At 38.4% G+C, this 23409-nt stretch overlaps 1 protein-coding gene across 1 annotated transcript in view; it reads left to right on the forward strand.

The window, feature by feature from the left end:
• Nucleotides 1–1558: 1558 nt before the first annotated feature.
• The window catches only part of LOC141905801 (amyloid beta precursor protein binding family B member 1-like), a 116593-nt gene continuing 94742 nt past the window's right edge, over nucleotides 1559–23409 (forward strand). Inside the window, exons 1-3 of the mRNA XM_074794841.1 lie at nucleotides 1559–1686; nucleotides 6512–6569; nucleotides 19971–20011. The gene's annotated coding sequence lies outside the window, so the exon portion shown is untranslated. The remainder of the gene's footprint in view (nucleotides 1687–6511; nucleotides 6570–19970; nucleotides 20012–23409) is intronic.

The raw sequence follows: 23409 nt of genomic DNA on the forward strand, positions 1-23409 counted from the left end.
CTCATCATGTTCATCAGTCATCTTTCTGTGGATGTATGATAGTGTCATGATATATATATATGATACGGTATATACTTGATATATATATATAGTAACTGATCTGTGGTATTAACTGACTAATGGTTTGATATCATCAAGGAGGTGTCACTTTAGTTTCACAAGCGGACATTTACGGACCAAAAGCTCATTCCTATGACCTGGATCCATGATTGGTTAAAGCTTTATCCCAGTTGTCAGATGCGTTGGTTTGAATTAACCATCCCAGTTGGCGTCCGTCCCGTCCTAACTAAGGGTCAAAACACTAGGAAAATCTCCACGACTGAGTGTATTCTACTTTTACTGGAAAATATTCTATCGCAATAAGATTTTGTGAATTTTACAAAACTGATCTTTTTACACGCAACAGCCAATGAGCGATGAAATGAAGGTCAAGGCGTTTAGACTTTGGCAGACGAAATGGACGCAATTCATAGACAAATTTTTAGCCGAAAATCGTTTCAACTAGCAAGACTTCCATCTAAATAGAGCAGCTCACCACCGACACACAAACGCTCCCTATAGCACAGGGATTCAGAAATATCAAACCGACATCGTCATTCGATAGAAAACATTCAAGATGGCTGACCGACGGGATTCTAAAAATGTGCATTTTGGCCGATAGTGAATGCATTGATTTCAGCGCATTTTTCATTTGAGAATGTACGATGCCTAATCTATCAGTTGATGAATCTCGGCCATAATGCCATTCAATATGGCTGACTGGCGGCAATCTTTAATTTTTTAAAAATGTTTATTTTTGCCTTATATTGCGAGTGAATCTTATATAGAGCATTGATTTTTCACATGTGGATGTTAGATGCCATTATGTATCAGAATCTAGGTCGTATACCAGCGACGTGAATTTCTAAATTGCACATTTTGCCTCGAATAATTGTGAATGTATCTTACTAGGACATTGTTTGTTTTTCAGTCATAATGCCATACACTGATGGCTGATAATGGCCATCTTTGATTCTAGACTACGTTATCTATCTCAGTTTCATTTTGTGATTTGGTACCGTGTAAGCAAAACTAAGAGAAGAAAATAAGAAAGTTCGGAACTGGGACGATATATTTGACCGAACTACATCAGTCGATCATCTTTACCAAAGGGTCTCACTATTAAGCCGGTTTCCGACTGGTGGAAGCCAGAGTTCGGCAACGATACAAATTGCCGTGGTTTATGAAGATTTAAAATATTACCGGTGGGCGGGCGGTAGTTTTAACCCAGAGTTCAAAACTCCCCGGCCCAAGTGCCACCGGGCCAGCCGCAACATTCCCACGGTTTGACGAACGATTGAAGAAAAATTAACGTAGCTTTCACCCCCAGTAACCAACTATTTGGACACCCTCCTATTTGATTAATGGTTTTCCTTATCATTTCTGCGCGCAAGACTAGGGTTCGGCGTCTTGGCGTTCGTACGAGTCCGAAGCCGTTAGATAGCGTCAATTCTATTCTCAACCGGTTTATAGCGTCACTCGTATTGCACTCCGCGATATCCTGGTCGTGTGGATGAGGAAGTAAAAAGTCTTTTCGCAGCTTCGCGCTTTTGAAATCTCATCAAACTCAACATTTTCAGCTGGCTGTCAATTCGCATCAATTCGTTCTAGAAGAGCCCGCGTTGAAGTGTTTTATTTTTTTTTATGGTGAGTGTTTAATGATAGAAAACCGTAGATGTAGGAGGCTTTTAAGAGGAAGAAAATTTACCACCTTCGCCGCTTCGGCATTATTATTACGCTTTCGCACCGCACTGACTGACTGTTCCACTCTAACGTCTGTCCAACTTACGTCACTGATATTATTTTTTGTATGATGAATCTAAAGGTGAAGTCTGTTCCTCATATTTTTTCAAAACATTTCCTTTCCTGCAAGAAGTAGGCCTAACAATTCGCGCCCACACAATTCGCCATGTTTGATGTTGGGATTCTTCACTTTTTTTCTTACCATACCGGTAAAGTACACTACTGCATGACTACTAAGTGATGAGTGGTGGCTGCTGTTGGTATTCGGCCTACTAAAGTCTGGCCTTTTATCTGACATCAATTTTTTGAAAATATATAGAAACATACATAATAATATGCGTTTCGAATGAAATACAATGTTCTAGAGGTTTTCTGAGGATCGTCGAGCACATTGTAACTATCTTTCTACACATGTTCTTAAGAAAAACTCACAACTGAAAGAAACTACACAAATTATCTTCCCCTGATATCTTTAGTAGAATACTAAGCCACTTTCAGACCCGAGTTGAAATGTTGAGGTGTTTCTCATGTAGTTCCATTTCATTGTGGTATTTCTCCTCAAAAACTTGGACAAATATTATCTAACAAGCGGCCTTTTAGCCTACAAACTTTGCGTGCGGCATACAAGCCACAAGTCAATCAAGGCTAGACGTTGGACCACTTTTTTCTGGCATAATAGGGCCTATAATACTAAACCTAGAACCAGATAGACTTAAGAAAATATTTCAAAATATGATGATATTCAATAACTATGTGCAGCAATATTAAGTGGAGTCTGACCTTAATCCTAACCCTAACTAGTTTTACGCCCAGATAAATACATTTAATCCTCTATAATACCACTGTTGAGACTGATGAAAAATATGGCGCAATACCGAATTTGGCATTATAACAAAAATTTCATAAAATTTTAGTTAGATTGAGCAAATTTGTTCTCTGGAAAATGTTGGTAATTATAGAGCAGTGGCATTGAGAAAGATAGCATTATAACGAACTTCGACTGTATAGTCACTATGATTTTAAAACTGCTAGTATGTAACATGTATCCAATAGCAGGGTGGCTCCAAGTATATCCTATACATGGTAGGTGATCAGATGACAGGTAAATTAATTAACTGTGGCATGATACATATTGACAACTGTGTCAATAGTGGTTTAGTACTTATGAATAGACAGATATTTTCCTACCCTGCCACACTAGACCTGGTACTGCATGAAAACTAAAGGCGCCGATCAGATTGAACCTGCGCACTTGGTCTAGTGTGGCAGGGTTTCGATGCTATCAGGTTTGAATCCCTGCCGGTGGAGGATGGCATTCCGATTCATATTCCGTCTTACAGCGCTGGCTTCTCGAAATTTAAAACGGTAAATTCAAAGTGATGATAGATCGAATTTGAGAATCGTCGGATAAAACTCATCGTTCAATCAAACATGAAAGGTCTGCGGCCTCCTCGCCGAGTCTTTGCGACATATCCGGCTTTTCCATAATCATTCAAAGTTCCGTAGGTTTTTGCACAAGATTAACCTTCAATGCTGTCTAGACGTAACCAAATTAGTGTCTGTCTGTTGTATAAAACGCTATCTGTCATTCTAAAAGCCATTAATTCCCTTATGCTAGACGATAGTTCTTTTGACATCAATAAATCTTCTCTTGTTTTATGATTACTGTGTTTTATCCTCTGTTTTGTCGCCGTTTCGCTGTTTCCTGGCTGTATAATCCGTCATCATCATTCGCCCTGCTGTTTACTGTTGCGCCGATTCCTATAAAATCCTTTAGAATCTATAAAACGCAGAGACCGGGGATTAAACCAACTTTACAGTCAGTCTCTGCTCTAAACGACTAGCTGTGTGTACGTGGTTTATGGATTCATGGACTGTTGATTCAGCTGAGCGTGTGCGTCCTGCATGACTGAGATTGTCTTTCATATTTTGATATTTCAATGAAAAGCGACTCGAGCTCAATGCCAAGGGAAACTAATTCTACGGTTACTATTACTAGTAAAAGCTTCCGTGTTTTTTTTTATTTCCATAGAGCTAAACCAAAAAGATCGATGAATTTTATGTGATGGAAATATTGTGTAAAACAATATTCTGTGCTTCCATGCAAATGAAAATAAAGAAAAAATTGGCTGATGAATTTCTTGCTTCAGAGATTTTCCTGATCGAATAGCTAAAAAATCTGCAGCTTGTTTTTGCCTCTTGAGCTTCGACGCTTCAAAGGAAAATATCCCTTGTCACGGAGCGAAAACACCTTTTGAAGTGAATATCTCGAGCTTAAGGCAATTCAGGCCGTTTCTTAACGATCGATTTAATTTGACCATAAGGCTGAATTTGACGGTTAACGCTTCGTACACACTACGTAACATGTACCACGCGTTGCCTCTCCATTACATAAACACAACTAGTCAATTTATATCGGTGTCGCTGTATTGAATATCAATGATGAACTGTCTGGAAACTGCAATTGACCTCGGCCTTAATCTCTATTTATAGTGGTTTCGTCTGTTATTCTATGGTGACTGGACCGGCAATCCACTTTCCAAGTCCGATTCTATCTACCGCTCACTCTCTGAATCGTTGTTTCCATTGTCGACGCGGATTGGATTACGAGTTCCCTCGTCGATTGTCGTCAAAAACGACGGGTTAATAGGAACGACTAATATCCGCGTACACGCGGGTCTCTGATCAAATAATAGCTGACATTTCGAGTCGCTTTACCCGCGACGACGTGGAAATGGAAAGATCAAAATAAATTTCGCGTTTCATTTTGATGTCGCGCTACGGGTTTGATCGTAGACACGAAAGCTATCGATTGATTTTTAGCCGCATTCCCCGGGGCTCGGGCATTCCGGTTTCTTTCTCAAAACCGGTGTGACGTACTTTTTCCGATTTCAAAGAATTTCAACGAGCCAGCGCCGAACGAGCTAGTATCTCTACATTTCTACCTACATTTTCGTCAATTCAGTTTCCTGGCGGTTTCAATCAATTTCAGAAAATACGTCATCGGGAATGTGTATTATACGAAGATGTCGATAATCAGGGCACTGTCGACGTCGCGTCATTATTGAACTTCACAAGTCTTACATTGCGCGCGCGCGTTGTCGTCGGTGAAAACCTAATAACCGGTTTTTTTTATCGACATAATTTTTGCGCAAGGAGATGTCAGAGAGAAGAAATTAGATGCACATTAGTACCTGAATGTGTTATTACCGTCGACAGGGAATCAATAGTTATCAGCAAAGAAAAAGTAATGCATTTCAGCAGAGTGCTGTATCCACTGCATATTATACCCTTCCGCGACTAATTTCAGTTCACCTGGAGAGAGGGAGAGAGAGAGGTGGAGGAGGGAGAGATGGAGGAGAAAGAGAGAGAGAGCTCTTTGCGATCGATTTTTCTCGTACAGTTCTTCTAGAAATTGTGCACTCCCTCTGGGTACCACGGTCAATAATAATCTCAGGGCCTCTTTTCTCGAGGGTTAGCTTTTTTCTAAAAAAATTAAAAATCTAGCGACGCACCTAATGACTACTTCTATTCGTACAAGAATCTGGTCAAGTATTTCTGGTCTGGCTATAAGTGATCTTGATATAGTCTAATGAGTATTATATGAAGGATGGGTATAATGATGAGTGTGACTATGTAGAATTACTAACAGATTTATGCAAACCCAACAATTTCATCTCTAATTAATTTATCTTTAATATTCTTCCTTTCAATCAGGGAGTACCAGTATTTCTAGAAATATAACTGTTACATGCAAGGGGATCGAGCCTCAGTTCCAGACTACTTCTCAGTGCAGTATCACAGCACCACAGAGCGATGTGTCCTGTACTATCAAAAACTTTGAATTTTTTTCACTAACAGATACAATCTGAGCATCTGTTGGAAATAATCTGTGTATATATTTGAGCTTTGTTCATCGGAGACCAGAGGCAGTAACAATAGTTCATAATCTACGTCATGTTGGGTTCGGGTTTTGAAAAAAAGATTGAGAAAAGTTTTTTTGTGAGTGCCACGTCGAGAACGCAGTGTAGACCGCAATGCTACTGGTGCTGCTGCTGCTGCGTTGGTTTTGTAATCAAACATGGATCCGATGCACCCGCCATAAGCTATCGATCAATAAAACGTCGTTGGGTTACTGCATGCAGTCGGCTCTCTCTCAATGAACGGCGACGAGACTGACGACGACGTCACAACGCGACAGACACGCACACAACAACAACAACAACCATCTATTAAATCACATTTTCATGTTAATTCCATGTTTTAACGGATACACAATCTATCATTGTTACAAATACCATCGATTTTTCTCCGATTCATTGCATAATTTAGGTAGGTCGTCATTGTTACTACGTAGGAGATCTTAGATTTATATATAGAATTGCTTTAAATGGTATTACATGATGAAGTGTATCGTCTATAAGTTTCTGATGTACGAATTCTGTATTTATCTATAAGTAAAATATCTATAAATAAGACTCATATCAAATGTTGAGATTTCGCTTTATCTGTTTTTGAGTAGAAGGTTTCTGAATAGAAAGTTATTACCAAAACAAAATAAGATTTTTCCATTATTTTCCAAACATTGCACTTAGGATATTTATTTCACCTATGCCATGGATACTTAGTGAACTCTTTCAGGGTCTTGTTTGGATGAAATGTGTCCTGATGATTTTTAAAGCCTATCTCAGGAGGCATCTGATTAAATATTGATGTTTATTATTTTTAGGAGTGATTTTTGGACTAATGAAGAAATCACTGATGAGATCCTTTCTCTAAATCATCAAGTAAGTTTCGTATTGTAGTACTATTCTCTGTAGTATGTAAGTGTATATGTTTCCGTGACTATGAGAAAACTCCATCATTTTCCGAGGTGTGAACTATCCACCCTTGGGCCCAGTATTTCAATTAGCTGATGCTGTCTCGGGGCACCAATTTGACAGCAAATAAAAATCATTTGTGGAAGCTGGTAAATGATTTCCGCATTACGTGTTATGGCAATGATGATCTTGATCTTTTGACCTTATCACTATCGTCGGCTAATGTCCATTAACGCAGTTCAATAGCAAGGTTTGTGTAATGACAGTCTTACCGGTAATGATACCATTACCAAAACATTTTCGAACTCTCATCGAGTCCAGCAGGGATTGTATCATGTTTGTCTTGCCTGTGATTAGGTTTTCTAGGAGTGATGGCTTTACGTACCCCTAAAAGATTCAGAAGTTTTGCTGTTTTGTCCCCACCAAATTAGGGCCTATGAAATTTCATGATTAATGATACATGCCTTTTTACCTCTAAAAAATATTTGGCCCCAGACACAACCCATACCGACCAAACAACTTTGTGCCTCTGGTAATTTTTGTCTCCTTATGGCTTAAAAAGTTTTTATTTAGGGTCAATAGTATTGTACCAAACCGATACAGGTATTCCTGTGCAGCTACTGCGGGTAATAAGAAAGATATTTCTTAGTCCTTTGATGGCTAATAACGTGCACTGTTACACGTACTGTGTCAGACATGATTTGCAGCACAATATCCGTTGATTTATTGGCGATCATTAACTTTATTAGTTCTGTCTGTCTCCGAAAACACAATAGGTATCCAGGGTTTTACCTGGCGTAGATATTGCTGTTGTGTCTGATCTATAAAACAGCAGTTGTCTCACAGTGTCTAGGATATTTTCTAGAAGATCGAATAGTTTCTTCATGAACTCTAAAACGGATTTCTAACTTCGGTTTTTGGGTTCGATTTTTGTTTGAATATGTCATTTGAAGAGAGTTTATCTGTAGGTGAATGTCACAATTGACAGCCATCCGACAGACAACAATACGACAGTCAAACAATATATGAAACCTCTCTATTAAATACATTTTGGTATAGAATATGAAATAAAAGGTGATAAGAATTTTCATAATTTTTCGCGACATAGTTATGTATTTTGTATATGAACACGTTGAACAGAAAGTTCTGTATGCCACTTATCCTTAGCCCGATTAGAAATTTGCTCCTTAATATTCAGTACCCAGTCTTATCTCTTGGAAGAAAGAACTATGTAGTTTCTTTTGCCGGTTTTGATTGGATTCTCTCTTCTTTTTGCGTTCATTTTGACCGGAATATGCTCTACTTATTGCGGAGTAGCATAATCTGTAAACCTGATTGAAGCGGCCGGTAGAGAATTTGTAATCCAGAATTGCTATTTCTAAAACAGAGTGAGTTCAAACGAAACCTGGATAGATATAATGAAGTCATACGTCGAAGCAGCTTTGAATGTGAAAGTCGAATCTACCTTTAAAATCATCGCTGACTGATCCGGACCCGGGGGAAAACAAAAATTGGCTTAGTCATCTGTGTCTCATGAATGTTTGATGATTAGCGGAATGTAACTTTTGAGATCTCTGCGCAACAAGGCAGAATATCAGTCGATTGCAGAAAAACCAACAATAAAGAGGGTAAGCATCGTCGATTTCGTTCGTCTTTGAAGTAAAAATCAACCGGCAACCGTAGAAGAAAGATTAGTGGGATTTGTTGATTTTAACAACGGCGGAAAAATGTTAGCCGGTATTAAACAGGGATGGTGTATTATTATTGATGGGCTAAAGAAGCATCAAAAGACGTCGAGGATTATCAACCGAGTATCAACTATCAATCATTCATCATCAACTGGACCTGAAATGATGAAGTATTCTTATCTTCGAGTAAATCATTTTTTCGATTGATCGCATTTCTTTGCGGGTCAGTTCATGTATCGTTGTTGCCAATCATGGAATTAATTCTGCCTCGTCGCGAGGGAAATGCTCCTTCAGTAACGCGTCTAGAAACTTGCTCATCTTTTATTTAAACTTTTCTAATCGTATTTGGTCTGATTTAGATTAACCAAGTCGGCTAAGAATTTATGTTATGAATTTTGATTTCATGTTCATGGTGATACAGAGAAACCGTATGGTTATCTCTTGAATATTGCGTAATAAGTACTGGAACCTATGAATTCAATGAATTGACTAATTTGATGTAACAAGCCTAGAATGTCATCCGAAATGAGCACATTTTAGATAATTTTACCTGGATGCAATGCATTATTGATTATGATGAACAGATTTGCCAGGGGTGCGTTGAGGTTTGTTGTTAACAAGTTACCGCTATAGTACTATTTCGAGTAAAAGATTATTTCTTTATTTCGATAGCAAGAACCAGGTTTATTCATCAACATCATTTTGCAGTGAGATACAAGCGACGATCATACAAGTATTTTTGGCTGGGGCGAAATTTGGAGCATTTTGAGCGATTATGATTATGGGCAGTGAGTGATTTTTCATGTGTGAACGCACTCTCTATATTTCACTAGGGTTTTAGGCTGAATTGCCTCTGTGAGATTGCAGATACATGTTAGTCCGGTATACATTAATACGGCTGCAGTGAGAATATTTTGCTAATTCGCTCTCGTGCTGTAGCCGGTAGTTCTTAGTATAAAAAGTGTTCATTGCTTGACGAGGCGTTATTAATTGTGTAAATTGAGCTGGTGAATCAATACTGATGTCTAAGCCAGATATATTAGATGTTAAACGTTCATCGATGTAGTAATATAATATTGATCGATTGCATGATTGATAATAGATTCTCTAGAAGAGAAAGGCCGAAAATGTAATCAGCGCGCGGAAAGTTATTCCCCCTTATTAATAATTCTTCCTAGTTAGAATACTAAGCTGAAGCTCTAGAAAACACTGGAGTGTATCATGCATGATTTCCCCCAACCCAGTTTTAAGTTGTTGAAAACTGACGGTTTAGTGTTCTCAATGAATTTGGTCAATGTTTCAAAACTTTTTGGTCTCTTCATTGAGCTGTTGACATTCACGTCGATATTGCGTAAGACATTGCGAATTTCTACCTACAATTCATGAGAAAACCGGACAATATCTAAAACAAATTTTTGAAACGGTGTTAAATTTTCTTGATTTTTTCTGGGCAAAACCCTGACCTTGATGCTAATGTTCTGGGATAAGATATGACTCCAGAATCACATAAAAATTTTGGAATGAACAAACAACTCAGGAGTCCACAAAAACTGTTGTTGGAACAGTTGTATTCTGATCTGGCTGCCTTCCCAAATTTGCTCAACCACTCAAACCACGATCAATTTTATCTTTTCATTTGCTTTGTCGAAATATCTGTCTTTTTTGAATGAAATCAAACTTTTGCTCGTTCGTTTTTGCTAATCATTCACCGATGCTGTTAGTTAAAATAAATTGATCGGATCTCGAGTGAAATTGATGATAGTTTTCCGTCTTAACGAAGTTTAGTTTTGAAATAATTGAAAGCGATCGTGTGTTGAGGCGGCGGCAGCAGCAGCGTGCACCTGACATGGCGGGACACGTTCCAAATCATCATCAAACGAGAGACTAAAACCGCATCGGCTGATCGATCAAACGGTTTTTTCCGGTCATCGGTCGTCGCGTCGGATTTATTCGTCGGATAGGGATGTAAAAAAAGAGCAGGGCTTCGCGTTCAGCGATGGCGATGTCATCACGGTGTATACACAGACGCAGTCGTCTCGGCGGTAAAAATAGCCTACGTGATTAGCGTGAATTACAATCAGCGAGCGCGCCCGGAGAGTTCACGAGCGCTGGGAAAAATTAGATGAGCGATGATGTCTCTTATGTTTCCTTAAAAGGCAGCCGTTCTCGTAGAACGATGTCGTCTTTCGGCGGTTTTATTTTCGATGACAAGAACGAAGCAGGTGCAATGAAAATAATGCAGGGAATAAAAAAACTATTTGATTTAGCGCGAAATTGACGATAGAAGGAAATCTGAAAGATAGAAACTGACGCTTGTTAAAAAGGTTTAAGGTCTCGTCAGTCGCGATTACACGGAGATGATTTGGCGGAGAGTCAAACTGGCCCGGCTCGGACCTGAGTTCAATTTGGCCCGTGTCTAGTAAGAAAACGTGTTCACGTTTGAAATACTCCCTTGTTACTAAAATGGTATCCAAACGCTGCTGTGGCAAGTGAAGTGCGTCACTTGCAGAACCAGTAAGCATTCACTTGCAATAATTTGACCCATTCTAAAATTTGGCTCGGGCCTGGTCAGGTTTTGGCCAAACAGGAACAGACTCAGTTGACGTGGAATGTGAATGGGTGGCCTGGCCTAATCTGGCACTAACCAAATTTGGCCCAGGTCAAAAACGCTTGTGTGATCATTGCTTTTGTGTGGAATTAAATCTACGTAACGAAATTGGAAACGGAACGTGAGTTAGAAAAATGAATCTCTTCAACTGAAAGTGAGCGATTTCCAGTTTGTCGCCGGAGCAATCCATCACGCCCGTCTGGGGTAAGGTTAACCCGGAAAACATCATGAAAATAGTCGATGGAAAAATCAGATGTTCGCAATAATGGCATCATTCACATCAGCAACTTGGAAGATGGAGATAAACGAGCGCGGGTTTCACGTTGACGCTGTATCTTTTCCCGGCCTCTATTTCCCCGTTGGCACCTATTTTCAATTTGGAAAATGAAGCTTTATCTCAGATGACTACGAGTCGTAAATCAACTTTATGATTTTTGTCGGCTAATCTTCTCCCATTGTGGGTTTACATAGAAATATGACTGTGTCGGAAAAAATCCACTGTAATCCTTTAGAGGCAAATTGTTTTCAAAATTTGAATTTGAAATCAAATCTCCGAATAAGGATTTATTTCGATGTGAATTTGAATTTTTTCTTGTAAATTCCATATATGGAAAAGTGCGGATTTTCTTCAGCTTAGGAATCTTTTTAGATATGATTCCTGACAAAAACCTAAACTCGAATTGCGCTTTGAGTTTGGTTTACTTTCATGTTACATCATGTTTCATCTTTATTACTGGAATCTTCATAAATGAAAGAGATCACGCTTCTTGGTATTCTGCAGCTTGGGAATCTATTCTAAATACTATTTCTGATACAAAATCACACTTAGGTGCCATTTAGTTAATATCAACATTAGACGCCCGACAACGACGCCCGAGGCTAATGAAATAAAGCTCTTGTATCCTGAATAAACAGGAGGCTGAAAATCAATCGACGGCCTAAAAATAATCATCCGTTCTACGGAGAGGAGTGTTTCGGGTAAATCTGGAATGAAAAACGATTTTTTCCGGATGACACAACAAGTCAATTTATCGGCGATCAGCGCGTCGGTAGCATCAACGACGGTTGCTACTGGTGACATTGAGAAAAACATGGAAAAGGTGTATAAAGTTTAAATGATGATTTGTATGCAGACGACGAGGTTACCGTTAAGTGAATTAAAATACAGTTCGTGTCGGGATAAAACTTACAATGTCTTCCAAATGTTGATTTATGGCTTCTCCTTCTATTGACCTCATAACAGATTCTAGACGTTGAAATATCATCGGAAAGCAAAAATATATCTTTCGAACTTCATAGTGTTTACATGAATCATAGTCATTTATGTTAGTCAGTTCAAGTGAATATCGGAATTCTGTTTATTAGGGTTATCTGCACGTTTGTTCGACAGAAAACCCTTATTGTTATTCTTGTGATTTTGTATTTCTTATTTTTTTTCATGAAACTCAAATTTGACAACTAATCATTAAATACACGCTTTATGAACGCTGTGAAAAATGAAGCGGAGTTATGCACTTTTTTAGAATTTTCTGAAGTTTTTCAAAATATTTTCCATCAAATATTTTGACTCTGATTCAATTGATTGTCTCGCCAGAGAAATCGATTCAACTTTTTGTCCCGCAATAGGACCTGATTCGATCCTCTGAGAGGACCCAATGCCAGGATTCCCTTCAGTTTGACTGTGAAGGCTGTTGCTCGGCAGAAAACCCGTTATCGCTGCCTCCGCTATATCTGATGCGATGTAACTGTGTATAGAAATGTATACGTGTTTTAGCGCAAGGTTAAGAATTCAAATCGAATCACCGGTGTTGTGTTTCCCCCTTCGCGAGAGAATCTCCATGGCAATAAATCGACCTCGGGTATTTCATCATTCTTACTCTTAAAAACTACCTGATTGATCAAGAGCTTAAATAACTACTGATTACAGTCAGAAAACAACGTCAAAAACTGAGCACAAAAATTGATCAGCTTGTTCCATTCAATTACCCTGCAATAATAGCAGCAAATGTACTATTGATCGCAAAATTATTTGTTTTTTTTTCTATTGTGTCAGCGAATGCCACTTGTGATTTTGAAACGGCATTTGAAGAAAGTTACTGCATGTATTCTGAAACCAGAAAAATATAAAGTCTGAATATGTTTCCTTGAGCTTTTTCTAGTAGTTTATTCGACGTTTGGACTTTATCCTAATAGTCATCTTCAGAAATACCGAGGTATGCAGATGATGTTTTTATTAAGGTCGTATCTGAACTGGATATTTTATGGGGTATAGTCCTATCTGAACTGAAGACGTCGTTTGGATTCGGATTACATCGTCAGTTCACTGGTGCTACCCGGTAGCGTCAGTCATGTTTTACGAGCGCTCATTAAAATTTCTTGTCGTCGTCACCTTGAAAAAACATAAATAATGTAATCAAACATCGTTACGTCACAGGAAATCCTGTTTCTCTCGTTGAAGATTTATGAAATTTTAACCACACAAATATAGGAAGTAAAATGTGAAATATGGGAAATTATATTACAAGAAAATGATTGTGTTTGATGCGATAAATTTTGTTAATCGCGCTAGAATTGACAGTGAAATGTCTTTATCGATGATTTCAGTTGTAGTTGGAAAGACTTGTTTGCATAACTGATAAAATCAGGAACAACACTTATAGAGTCCAAGATGTGAAAAATATGAAATGATTTGACTACCAGTTTTAAAAAGACCCATCAGGGGTATCGTCAATTACATTCTGTATTCACTAGCCACATTCATACTATCGCAAGTAAGTTCGTTCTCATTTGGCCTGTACCTGGGACGCACCAATTTAGAACTGACTTTTCATTGGTGTGAATGCTACGTCTATTCTAGATTGGAATAGACTAAATTTGTAACTAGTCTAGATAACGTAGTGTGTACGCGGCTAATGAAGCAACTAAATCGGAAATTGTTACGAGTAAATTAAGGGGTTTGTTATAAGAAGGCTGTACTGTATATACATCATTGACGGAACCCCTTTTGGAACGCGGCAATGGCGTCATTTACTACAATCTTCCGAGACGACGACAACGGCTAGACGAAAATGAAAATGTGTACGGAATTTATGACGGCTTTTTATTGCCGGTTATCAGACATTTCTCATGGGTATTCACCCCTAGAATTACGCCACATTAACGTCCATTGACGCAACAACTTCGGCTTCTCGATCATTACCAACAATGAATAGCGTATAGTCAAACTGTTTATTACGAGCTGCAGCTAGTTCCATACTTGATATATATTCAACTCCTTCTTATCATTTGTGACAATTAGGACCATATTTGCTCGATCTTGAGAATATTCTTACATATTTCATCAGTTTTCATCATAATATTCCACTAGCAGTATCTAACAGACTAATTGGCTTAAGTTCGGTATGTTCAACATGTTCAAATGGCCTTGGGTGCGCAGCATGAAACCTGAAACTGACTTTCAGTCATTGCCAGTCATTTTATGACGTTTCGTCACTGTGACCAGCAACGGAAACGAGTGTTTCACGTTTCACATTCGGAAAAGCGTTTACATTTCATATTTCAATTTCAGGAAATGCATCGTTAGTAAATACGAGTTTGAAAAAGTGATGATATGATTCAACGTGTATACGTCGGGCGTTATAGGAAAACACTTGTGTTATTGTGTAGACCCGGGTTGTATTATCGTCTATCTCATATCGGGCTATTAGCGAATGAATGAATGAGTGTAAACTGAATTTTTCGTCGATGATGTTTTAATGGGTTTTTTTTTTACGTCATTTATTGACGGTATCAGATTTCTGATGGTTATGATTTCAAGCGCGTATACATTTACACTAGTCTATACAGCCGGTTGATTCTCATACGCAACCTTGTCTGATTATCAGGTCTTCTAGTTCAGCGGTTTCTACATTTTCACCTTCGTTCTTGTGTCTTGTTTTAATTATTTTAAGTAGACATTTTTTTCCGTACGTGGAACTCATTTGGCAATTGGGAGAGACTCTTCGGGAGGTGGACGCTCCCAAATTTTCGGGGGTTTGTAATGGATATCGAATCAAAATAAATCGAACGAAATCCTCCAATCAAATGAATAACAGGGTCAGTCCCTATTTTAAGATCGAAGGACCTATTTGAGTATGAAAATAAAACAATTAAGCGGTTTCAATAGATACTAATGAATAATTCTAGTCAAATTGACTCATTGTTACGAGTCGTTTTCATTCTTCAATTTGCGGAGAAATGTTAACTTCTCCCGGTCATCGCTGTTACTATGGAAACTGGGCCTTTCTTTCGACTTGTTGCTTACTACTTTTATCGCCATCGCTCTCTACTCCGCCGCAGAGTGTAGTATGCTAAAAGTGCGTTATCAAAGTCTGGCGGTGAAAAAAAAAATTAGCGCGTTACGCAATCAGAGCGCGAGAGGTTGAAAGGCCCCAATTACAGTTGATTGCAGCGTTGTCATAAATGGCTCGTCGGAGAGAAACGGGCGAGAAATTTGCACTCGTACGATGTGTCAAAATAACCTGATTTGCGAACACGGAAATCTCTCCGAAATGTCACGGAACTGTCTTCGTATCAGATGGCGATGTCTTTCGTTCGTATTAAAGATTTATACGAGAACCGTCCTCGCCGATGTCCGTACAGACAGTTTCGCCAAAAAAAAAAAACGACGTTCACTTCGCTTTGGTATTCTAATGAATAATGCTATTTGATGTAATGTCATTTCTGGGTTTTATTTCATTAAAGAAGAACTGGTTCAGTAAAGTCGTCGCCGGCTGTATTTCAATTAGATAGCGATTTCGCTCATTTTTCAATTCCGTGCTCGAAATCAATTCGATGCGGTGGCTTTGGGAATTTTCTGTCACATTTGTCGGATAAATCTGTGCCGCTTGGGTTTCTTCATTTGAAATCGATCGCGATGTTGAAATCGTTCTCGAGGTCGGCTGCGGCATCTTCAAATCTCTCACGCTTCGCTAGACATGTATATATATATATATATATATATATATATATATATATATATATATATATATATATATATATATATATACATCAGCAAGTGGTATTATTGATGTGTTTTGATTTTCAATTTAGAATCCATTTGCGTTAGAAAATTGTTATTTATAGCTCAGTGGTATATTCTGCATGATGAATAAAGTAGGAAAGTTGAACAAGTCAACCAGTTCGAAATTGCAACTTTTTCATCAAAATATCAGATTTGTTCTGCTTTAAATTTGTTTAGTTTTTAACTGTTTTCATGCTAAATTTACCCGTAATTTTCATTACATCTCTTTGTTCCGCACAATGTTCATCCCATACTTTGTTATAACACTAGTATGATGACTACAAGGATGTAGATGAAATGTCAAATAAATTAAAGCTCATGGAAAAATTTCGGACTTCTTTCGTTGTGTGGTATTACAACACGGACTCAGCATTTCACCAATTGTTAATGAATATTTCTGATTACTTTTGAGTCTAAGATCTGATGAATGCGGTAATTTTTTCTGATCGATGGAGCCTTAATTAGTCGCAGTACTCGATTGCAGACTGCTAGACAAACATCACCTTACAATGTACGAGAGAGTAAGTGTCTGTACCCGGTATATACGAGAAAAGCATAGATTTAATGTAAGTGAAAATCGATATTCGCGACGACGTTAGCCATTAATCGGATGTGTGATGCAATTTCTACGATCAATCGTTGACCCACGTATCACCACTACTTCAGTTTATTGCGTGTCTTGATCTGATACTTTATAATCTGTATACAGTAATTATGAAACCAATGTTCATCGCGCTCTTGGTATTATTGATGTAATGATAGTCTCTATCTCTGACTAGTGCATCTCTAGTCAGTATCACTGACTACTATATCACTAGTCAGTATCGCTAACTAGTACATCTCTTGTCAGTATCACTGACTACTATATCACTAACTATTACGTCACTTTTAGATAATATCACACAATTCTTCACTCTATGCTGTTTACTTTCTTCAACTAGTCTTTCAGCGCTCCAACTGAGAAAACTGATATCTTATCGGATTGTGGATAGCGAAGAGCGACTTTCTTTCGACACAATAACATAATTCCCAAATCATCTCAACTATACACGGAATCAATACTTATACAAATAATGAATCACCATGATACATAATTCCGATATCAACGTGATAGTTTTTCTACTCGTCAATATTTTTGTATATCGGTTCATTTAGCATGTAACTATCCCTTGAGATGTCTCTTATTCGAGTAATCTGTTGTGCAATCTTTGCAATTTTCTGCTGCGGCTGTAAATGTTTGCCGGTCTGATAAATAATGTTGTTTGTTTGAAAATTTATCGCGGTCTTTGATCAAATTCGTTCGGTTCAAAGCGAGTTCATGTTTGCCAGTGTCTGAGATGTATCCGTCGGTTGCATGGGTCAAATTATTGGAGTGTCTCATCTTCAACTGGACACAAAATCGTGTTTGTGGCAAGAACTAGGAAAAAATGCAAATGGCGCCACTTCTTAGATTGATTATCTTTTACTGTCTTGTACGAATATGGTTTATCTGCATAATTGGATGTCCATTCATTTGAGGGATTTCTACAGCTAACCTAAGGGTCCAGTCAATCGCTCATTCGGCGTATCGAAAATGGTCGAGGATAAAATGATAGCATGAAATGGTGTTTACCATAAAAAAGAAAAACTGTACAAACTGCAGGCATTTGTTATGCAGTATTCAACAATCTGTTGATTGAGCCATGTAAATGTGATTGTCAATGTCATGTTCTCAAAACTCCTCCGGTCACCTTTCTTTTTGTCGATAAATATGAGGTTTATTACGATGGCTGAGAAGTTGTTGATTGGTGAATGCGAGTTCAGGATGATCTCTATTGTTTGTCAGCGATAGCGTGCTGGTTTTTGTCATCGATGGTACCTCGGCTGATAAATAATAAATATCTAGTTGTCGTGTTAGAGAACGACGTACAAAGCGATGATTACCGCTAGCCTAATACCGACCAACGAGAAGAAATCGAAGGCAGCTCGAAAATGCATTAGGTATCTCTACAATATGTGCAGTGGCTCTTACCGAGCTCCACATTGCCATCAGGGACATTGCTGCGCATATCTTATGATTCGTCTTGGGTAACCGCGATGTCTACTCTATGCTGGGAGGTCTGTGGCCGGAAAATGTGCTAATGATTGATGAAAATTGAGGGTCGGTTTAATTCCGCGTTTGATTTCCTCGGACGAACTATTAGCCGCCGTCCGTTAAATAGATCTGTCGGATTGAAAACACCGAAAATCACTTAAAAACTGTTTGCTATATAAAATAGATCGCTACGAGTCGATGTTTAGTTTGTCGTGTACATGTTCTCGTGACGCTGTCGGGAAAAAATACGCGTGCGCAATTAGAACCAGGGACACGATGTCGCCGGGCTCTCGGGTTACCAGGGGTAACAAGAAAAAACATTCATCGGATGATGAGTTCAAGGAAAATTACAGAAATTCACTATCGATATTTCTGTGAATTCTCCTCGGTATGACGCATCCATTATTTCAAATGAAATTCTCCAACAAAAGTTTCATGAATATTTCATGATAGTTATTTTTTGATAGCGTTCTAGGTATCTTCTTAATCAATGACAAATCTGGTTGCTGTATACTTATATCAAGAAATGTCTATGATTAGACTTTTAACTTTTACAGGTATCCAAAGAACTTGTGCAGGTATCCAACAAAAATGACCCCCATTGAAAATACCTTCGCGCATTTATATGCCTTGAATATATCTCATTCCTTTAACTTGTCACTAACTTTGTGTCCTGCATTCATATTATGTTGTTTAAAACATTCTGAATTTTTAGTAAATTCCAATTTAGTTGGGTCGAAGCATTCACTTGAAAAGCCAGTAAATTAATCCGTTCCATTTTACATTTGACCAATTTATACTGACCAAAAAGACCAATCCAGGTCCATTCTCAATTTAAGAACGGGCCATTTCTCTGTGTGAATAGAAACTTTGCTTTGATATTGTCTGTCACATATTGAGTCTAGCTGGACCAGTGATAACAGTGTGCCACCAGCATTGATTTGGTCTGTTCTAAAATTGGTCCGTTCCAGGTACGGGCCAAATTAGAACGGACTAACTAGCAATAGTGCAGGTTTTTATCATCACATTCCGATGAATATGGAGAAAAAAAGAATGATCAATTCGATGACGTAATTCTGGAGCCAAACTCTATAAATCTAAAGAGAGACTGATCTGCATCAGTTTGACAGAGTCACCACGCATTCAATCACCACACATTCACCACGCATTCACCACGCATTCACGAAATATGTAGATGAGACTATAATGGTAAGGGCGCGCAGTAAAGTTAATTACAGATCTTGCTCTTCCCGTGTGTTGCGTGACCTGTTTATTGTGTGTGGGATTTGCGTATGAACTCGTAGAATACCGATAGATCGAATGATATTTAATTAACCAACGGTATTATCGAGTTCGCAAAAATTGATTGCATCAGTTTCTGATATTCTACTCGCTGATAATGAAAACTGCTGATTGGAAGATTTTACGCTATTTTTGAAAAGAATCTGAACCGTGTATGGTGTGTGTGTGCGCTACCAATAGTTTAAACTCAATCCCAGGTGAATGTTTGTGGTGTTATGTATCAAAATCTCATTAATGAAGTATGAATCAGTATGAAATAAAATATCACGATATGTGTGTGTGTGGTTTTTGTGTATGGTAGTAATTTTCTGTGGGGAAAGTGGAAAAAATAAAACGACCCTGTATCAAATATTTCTATCTTACGCCACAGCCTTTTTTGCTAGTGTGAACAGTGGTTCCATTCTATATTGAAACGGACTCAATTTGAAAAGTTTTGAATTATTATGTGAATGTGGCTTATTACGACAATGTAGAAATCCCAGTAAAAATGTAATTCATCATAAATTGCAGTATTTGGACTATAAACTATGTCTAGAATAGATGGATCTAGAATTAGTAGTTTCTGATGTGAGACGATATATGATGATATATGTATATATATTAATGATTTGTATATTTTTTTCTATTTCTGTAGGTTTACTCAGTCATGTGGTAGATACAATCTCTATACATCAGGTATGTTAATATCTAATCGAAATCTGGGTGAATGTTTTATGTGTGAACTGGTGACTGACGTTGGAGTCGTGTTTGTAATTAGTAATTACCTCGTTGAGACTGGTTTTAATTAATGATTAATGAATCCGTAGTAAAATTAGAGCCTGAAGTAGTATTGGAAATTGTATCGATGCATTACTACCACCCAACACCCAAACCTCCCCCTCCCCCGGAAATAAATACGCAGAACTACTGATTCTCAGTTAGTTGGGGCATTCTACGCATGTTTGAAGGTGCTAAATTTAAGTAAATTTAAATGAGCTTCGAGAAATTTGGAATTTGTAACTTAAGTCCAGCTTTTGTGAATTGGTGGCTGGAATCCCCTACCAACTGAGCCATCAATGCCAGTTAACCTAAAGCTAACCTTCATAGTCAAGACATAAGTCCAAAAGTGGTCTTAGATATTAAGATTGTTCTTAAAGTTGGGTCCAATTAGAACCAATTGCTACAAAAGGTTTTTTGATTGATATCATACCTGCTAAGCTGCTAGATAGGTAATAGAACTAAGATGGTCTAAGACTGATCTTAAGTCTAAGCCATTGCTGTGGAACCAGCCCCTGAACCCTAGACCCTAACCCTCTAGACTCTAAGCCTAAGCCTTACCCAATCCAATGCCCAGCAGATGGCGCTAGTAGCAAATTTTATGGATAGGGCCGTAAGAATGTTGTTTCATTAAAATGCGTGTATAGGTAAGTTCATTAGATATCAATTCAATTCTGAAAAGCTTGATTTATTATTTTTCCTTCTCTTTCTCTCTCGTTTCAATTATTGGAATTTTCAGATTGATCAGTTTCTTGTTATTTGCCTAAGAGCGTTCGGCGTATTTGAAACGAGCAAACAAAATATCCACATACGCGATGACAAGTCAACGACGACTGTAATCAAACTAATGTATTAATGATTTTTAGTGTTGACGCGGTCGTGTTTGTTTAGAACTATTTAACCGTTTAGATGAATTTATTTCTCCTATTGTTTGCATTGTTTTATGCGTTGTTTTACCCAACGTTTGTAGAGTGTTTCTGCCGTTTGCCGATTTGCAGCGTTTATAGCTACGTATAGAAAGTACTCTGTAGAATTTGTAATGGCAGCTAGTAATAAAACAGCTCGACTAGCGCTGTAATGAGTATAGTGGGATAACAGTTTCAGAGATGTACTGATCAGCCAAGTCATACGCGGTTTTGACCTGGGGCACATTGGGCCCGTGCTAGATTAGGCCTCCGCCAACCGTTCACATTGGCACCAAATTGTTGGACCACTATAATGTTGGACCACTGCAAAGTTCTAGCACTGATCAAATTATTCCTGATGCTTGAAGAGACTCAACTCACTTGCCACAGTATCAGCGAGTGAGAGCAGAGGAGAAATTCGACTCGGGCCTGTTCTGGGCTAAATTGTCTCTGTGTGATAGCGAGTGAGGTTACAGGAGAGGGCTGTTTTAGGGAAAGATGGGGGTACCTTCCGTTCAAAGGCCACCCTATACAATGTGGAAAGAACTAAACGCATCAGGCAAACAAGATGATTTGAGTTATGCCACTGCTAAAGGTCATTTATTTACTAACTACAACCACTATTACCTTTAGGCTATTGCAGTATTCAATGTTACTAGTGTTACAGATATGACAATGATTTTCAGCAAAATGGCTAATTCAGTGTAACCGATTATTAGCTGCGAATTGATTCAGTCACGAGCAGCTCAAGTTTCGGGGCTAGAGAACAGGGTCGATACAGCGTCAAATAGTCATTGATAGTACGATGAGAGAAAGGAAGGACGGACTGAGGTGGAGTCATCGTCGGAGGTGCAGCTAATCCTGTATATACACACCTTCATCATATTCACATCCAGTCGATGTTGAACTAATAATATAAGAATTGATCGGAGATTGTCGATAACCCTTTGATCTTATCATCTACGTTATTAAATCTGATAGATCGGCTCTTTGAGAAAATGAGAACTGTAACGACTAGCGTTTTTTTTTACCGGCGCATTTAGATCCATGGGGAAAACGTAGAGCTCGATAATAGAATTACTTCAAGGTCCAGTTTTACTAATAAGTCTATCTCTCAAATCGATTTAATTTGCTCATTATTTCAGTCTATTGGTTTAGGAGTTTGCGAATCTGGAACCTGATCTTCACGGTCTATTAAACCCACCACTCAGGACAAAGGGAAATGCAGAACAATGTTTCATCTAGGAAATGTTCCCGAAACCATGTTCTCATTCTTGTAAACACAGGGAAACATATTTCTCTCCTCTGTTTCCATGTTTCCACTCGTCGTGTGCGTTTGGCTTAACAGTCTAAACTGTGAAAGGTGTACCTGACCTTTTGATAGAATATGTACTTTCAAAATGCAGATGATGTCAGAGTTTTCATTATTATCTGCATCATTATTTCCCTGGTTTTTAAGTGGTTTTTTCACCGATATTTCAAGAATCTCTCTACATCACAATTCACGCTGTTCAGACGTTTTGAACAGTTTCAAGTGTTGATACTGCAGTTTACGTCATTATACTGTCCACTTGACGGGAAAAAAATTGTACAACGTCGAAACATGTTTCGTATCAATTTTCCCGTCTAGAAATATTTGCGTTCAGCGCTTTCATGTGAAATGGAGAACCTAGTTCAGAGCAAAGTAGCGAGAATTTAATGGAACGAAGTGAATGACGAGATCACTTGATACGCAGTACTTTTATCGACAATCCGCGCTGCCGACTAACAAACGATTAAGACAATAGAAATGAAAGCACGGAGGAATAATCACTGAATCGATCTTTTTTGTCTTTGTAGAATTCAAGTACGAAATTTCACGCAATTTCCAAACATTTTCCGGGGTTGGACCACCAGACCCCCTATATTCCGAAAAACGAACTCCCCCAAAAAATTCCTGGGGACGCCTATGTATAAGATAATATTGCGTAGAATTCAAGTATACGATGATATTGTTAAACTCGTTAAGAGGGAGTGGTTCGGGATACTGCGTATTGCAGCCTGTCTACTGCATCGCCGGTGTATACCTTCAGGAAATTTGTTTTCATACGTCGATAAAAATTCGGCTACATTTGTAAATCATGTTTTGTGAGCTCGCTCCCCGCGGAGGTGCGTCAATTGATCTCGCTGATTCAAACACCGTCAGACTCGGTGACCGGTAATACATTCCCTCTTGTTGATTTCCGCGTCTGTGAATGGTGCTTCGAAACGATGTTATTTCGGTCCGAAAAAATCGCGTCTTGTGTCTCGTAATCATGAATATTTAAATCATGTATTTTGCGATGATAGCGGATCCGGGCAGCGAGTCTCGTTCCGACCGGGAGAATTGCGCGGTATTCAGTCTAGGCGAGATACTTGGTCTACTTCGTCGAA

This window comes from Tubulanus polymorphus, chromosome 5 (assembly GCF_964204645.1).
Source record: "Tubulanus polymorphus chromosome 5, tnTubPoly1.2, whole genome shotgun sequence".
Classification (NCBI taxonomy): Eukaryota; Metazoa; Nemertea; class Palaeonemertea; order Tubulaniformes; family Tubulanidae; genus Tubulanus; species Tubulanus polymorphus.